General features: G+C 33.8%; 1 pseudogene; it reads left to right on the top strand.

The window, feature by feature from the left end:
• The first annotated feature begins 6 nt into the window (after positions 1-6).
• On the top strand, positions 7-4,770 carry LOC111389707 (annotated as a pseudogene).
• The last annotated feature ends 20 nt before the right edge of the window (positions 4,771-4,790 follow it).

Below are 4,790 nucleotides of genomic sequence, written 5' to 3'. Positions count from 1 at the left end.
AAAAAAAAAATTGCGCTTATTGAGGGACAGTAAATAAGTGAAAGTTCATTTACTTGCTGAGGAATTGTTCGAGGGATTTGAGTAGTAGGGACTGGGAGGCATACTTGATAACATGAACCTAGTATTTCACTTAGTTAGGTAAGTTGCTACATTTACTGGAAGCTTCAATTCAATTAGATCATTTGTAACCATAACAGGTTATCTTAGTTTTGATCTACCTCTTACTTTTCAAACTTGTTCTATTGGATCTATTTGCACTTGCGATCAAGAATTTCTTTTAAGATATACAAGACAAACTCCAATCAACTTTAGTTGTCCATTTCCTCCTCTGCTTGACTTATATTCTCATTTCTTATCTTATTTATTCTAGTACAACTATATATCCATTTTAACGTCTTCATTTTTGCAATGTTCACTTCTAAGATATTGTCATTTAAAGAAATTAAAGTCACTATCATAAGTCATAACGCATAGAATGTCCCATGGGTGGTTATGTATGGGGATTTTTTGCAACTTTCATCTTTATTTATGGGTATTTTATGAAATAATAGAATAACCTAAGTCGTCCTTTCCATATATACAACTAAGCATAGCATGCATTAGTTGAACAAATGTCATAAAGCATAGCATGACATTTAACGACAGAACACTCAACATTGCTTTACTCTTTAGTATCTTATTGAATAATATTGTCAGCCATTAACTACCACCTCTTACATACTTTGATAGGAATTAATTTTCATCCTATTCATGGTCTCCCCCTTTAAAGACCTGAATTCTTCTGCTATATTTAACATTTCCATCCATAATGGAGTTTGACAAATTTCCTATGCCTTTCACTAGTAATATATTGAAATAATGTATTTATGTGATCCCATCATTGCTAAATTGAAACTTTTCATCTTTAATACAATTGACTTGGTTTAGATATCTATCTCAGGTTGCCTTTTTTCTTGATATATTGTAAATATCTCTGCCCAGTCCTTTGTTCCAAGATGGCCATACAATTTCTCACATGCTTCCGCATTGGGCTTCGAATTTATTCTGCAAAAAGGATTTGGAAATAATTCAAAGTATTCTTGTTAAAATGTTTTCTTTCTTTCTTTCTTTATTTTTTTGCCTTAAACATATATGCAAATGCAGTTTTGAGATATTGATGTCATAAAGCTGTTGCTTTGATGTTATCTTAATGGTGCTATTTCAATCATTTTTGAAGACTCAGGAGGATATGGATATCTACTAGAACCACTCTGGTGGATTGGCATGATAACTAGTAAGCCTTATCTTGTTAAAATTCTTTAGCTAGATATTTCTGGAAATGCTTCTCTCTGCTTAAATTTGAACTAGATTTACTGTACAAAATTTTACAGTGATTGTTGGAGAATTTGCCAATTTTGTAGCATACATGTACGCTCCTGCTGTCCTCGTGACACCGCTTGGCGCATTAAGCATAATTGTCAGGTAGATACGCATTACACAAAGCTTCCATCCCATACTTCTTCCACTCCCTCCCAGCTAAAACAAAGGACAAGAAAAGAGTGTCATTTCGAATTTCAAATTTTATGCTGCACAAGTAATATTATGTAAGCTGAAATACTGTTTATTTAATTGACAGTGCTGTTTTAGCTCATTTTTTGTTGAAAGAGAAATTGCGGAAGTTAGGAATATTGGGATGTGTTTTGTGTGTAGTAGGTTCTACTGTCATCGTGCTTCATGCACCTGCTGAACATGGTATTAGTTCTGTGGAAGAAATTTGGGAATTAGCAATACAGCCAGGTGAACATATTTCCCCAAGAGCTGTTATTTAAATTATCTTTATTTTAATGTAATACTCACAACAGAAAACAAGAGTCTCTTTTTTGATATTTCTTCTCCCCTCTTGGTTCAGCTTTTCTTTTGTATACAGCTTCAGTAGTAGCAGTGGTGTTGGTACTAATTTTGTATTGTGAACCACGTTATGGGCAAACAAATATCATGGTTTATATTGGCGTTTGTTCTATAATCGGATCCTTAACGGTTAGTACATGTCTTATCACTGTTATATTAAAAAAAAAAAAATGGATATTCACGCTTTAAGCATGTCGCTTCCCTAAATTACAAGCAAAGGAGCAAAAGGGCTTATTACATTAGAAGAGGATAGAATAAGCTTAATTGTTCAAAAAGTGTTAGCCAGGTAAAAATAATTAGAAACTTTTGGATTGGTGCAAATTCTGAAAATTATTGTGATGATAACTGAAGGCCAAAATGTAGATGAAATGATTAGAGATATTTTGTGTTATTTTTAGGCTAGGTTTTAACCATGTGGTAAATGAACAAGAAAACATAGACAAAAGGAGGTTGTTGGAGTTAAGATCTGATTGTCCTCAATGTTGCATTATGTATTTCTGGATGAGCTCAAAGAGCTTCTGGAAATTTGATTTCCGTTGAGCAGGAACAACCTTTTTGGCATTTCAACTCTCTAATTATGCTAAATTACATTCATGAGCTTGGTTTTCACTAGCAAAATCTGTATAATTACATATATATGGGCAAAGGAATTCTTGCCCTCGGCATTGGTGGCTTATTTTAGGTGTGGAAATCAATTGATCCAATGAGTGTCTTGGTCTTGAACCAAAATAAAAAAAATTATAAACTAGTGTACTATCATGCTGTGTCAGTCAAAACTCAAGAGCAAGAAATAGGAAGAATATATTGGCAAAGAAGTGCTAGCTTAATTTAACCATGACAGTTTTGGTGGGTCATTGCAGGTTATGAGCATTAAAGCAATAGGTATTGCTATTAAACTCACTTTGGAAGGCTCAAGCCAGGTCGCGCACTACCAAACGTGGGTATTCTCCATGGTTGCAGTTACATGCATAATTACTCAGTTAAACTACTTAAACAAGGTTGCTTACTTTTTTCCCTGCGTGATTTTTTGCTTTATTTTTTTACCCATCAAATGTTTGTGTGCCCGTATACGTACATAGACAATTTGCTTCACTTCTGTATATAACTGTATGTACTCCAGTTTTTGACAAGTTCTTCACTTATTCATCAACTTCTGCGGGTACTTAAACAACGCTAAGTAGATGTCGGAATTAAATATAAATACCGCTGTTTCTTGATTGATGATGGATTATTTTGTTTAAAGTTTCCAAATTAACTCCTGTAATTAAGTGACCTTTTAAGATTCTGCATACTCGCATTCACAAGATTTACTTCCCTCGTCTAACTCCTTAGAGTTAAATGGTCTCAAAATTGGCTCCAAGAATAAACAAAATTAGGTAGCTATATAGATATGATCTCTGCGGCCCAAACCCAGTGCTGCTTTAGGTTAGGGAGCTGGACGACAATTGCTCTGCATCCCCTTGCTAGACGTGCAACACAAAGTAAATGGAGAGTACACTTTTGAATAAAAGCTGCTGGCTGCATGGTTTTATCCATTGCATTTTCTTGGGACATATTGCGATGTCTTCTTGTAGTGCACTAGATTTATTGTTACTGTTTATATACATAGAAAAGTATGCTTACGTTGCTCATTGTATATTCAGATGCATTCTTGTATGTAAATTAAAGGAAAACAAATAAGTGTCTTGCACCTGTAGTTTATTCCCATCTATTATGGAGTTACATATGAGACTAAAAGTCTCAGTCAAACAGAAAGATGTGTAAAATTGCAGTTTCTCCTATTAGAGCATGCTCTTTTTTGCATCACGTTGTCATTTGAGAAATACTTCCCATCCATATGCAAAAAAAAAATGTAAAATAAAATAAAAAATCGAAGTTATGCTGAAACAAGTGATTATGGTATCTTTATTGTAAAGATTGGATGAGGAGTAATTCAACAATAGATTTGGAAACATGTGCATATTAGAGAGAATATTTGGATTCTTGTCTCTTATTAGTTTTATCTATATAGTGTGCAGTCAATTCGTTATTTTCAACATTTTTTTTTTTTTTTAATTTGTGAGTTCTCTTGGATTTTATCAAGCTTTAGATCAAATTCCAGTAATTGATTTTCAAATGTGGTTTCTCTTCAGGCCTTGGACATTCAACACTGCTGTTGTTTCCCCAATCTATTATGCCCTGTTCACATCACTCACTATTTTTGCTAGTGCCATAATGTTCAAGGTATATAAGCGTGTTTGGCATGTAGTATTAGTATCAAATGGACGGTACAATGGTCAAGATTTTAGCTTCTCTCTCCTTCAATACTGTCCAGTCCACCTTAGAGAACTCACTAGGAATGTCTTGTAAACCATTTCCATTTCTGTTTAAACACCAACATGTTTCTGCTACTCTAGGATTGGTCTGGTCAAAGTGCTAGCAGCATTGTTTCGGTTCTTGGTGGATTCATAACTGTTCTTTCGGGTACAATGATTTTGCACAGTACAAGAGATCAAGAAAAACCTCCAGCTGCAGGTACATACACCTCACCATGAACATACAGTTCGAGAAAAAGATGCAATATTTTGCCTTTCCACTTTGTTTCTGTTCCATTCTGCACATGCTATTGATGAGAGCTGCAAATAGCTTCTACCGCCCCTACAATTTTACTATTTGAGCACTTAATTTCTCAAATTCTGTCTTTGCTTCCTTTATGTTCAGAATATTTAGTTGGAACTTGGAACTATATTATATTTTAATTGAGATCTAGCCCTCATTTGGTAACAATTTTTTTACTCCAAAAAATTGATTTTTTTGCCGTTATTTCATTATTCCAACCATCATTTTTGGATGGTTTCTCAAAATTCTCCTTCTATGAAACTCATTAATTTAATTTTTCTGAAGATTAAATAAAAAAAAAAAAA

Source organism: Olea europaea, unplaced genomic scaffold (genome assembly GCF_002742605.1).
Source record: "Olea europaea var. sylvestris unplaced genomic scaffold, O_europaea_v1 scaffold613, whole genome shotgun sequence".
Lineage (NCBI taxonomy): Eukaryota > Viridiplantae > Streptophyta > Magnoliopsida > Lamiales > Oleaceae > Olea > Olea europaea.
Note: the sequence above shows the minus strand (reverse complement) of the source record. Positions and strands in the feature narration are given on the sequence as shown.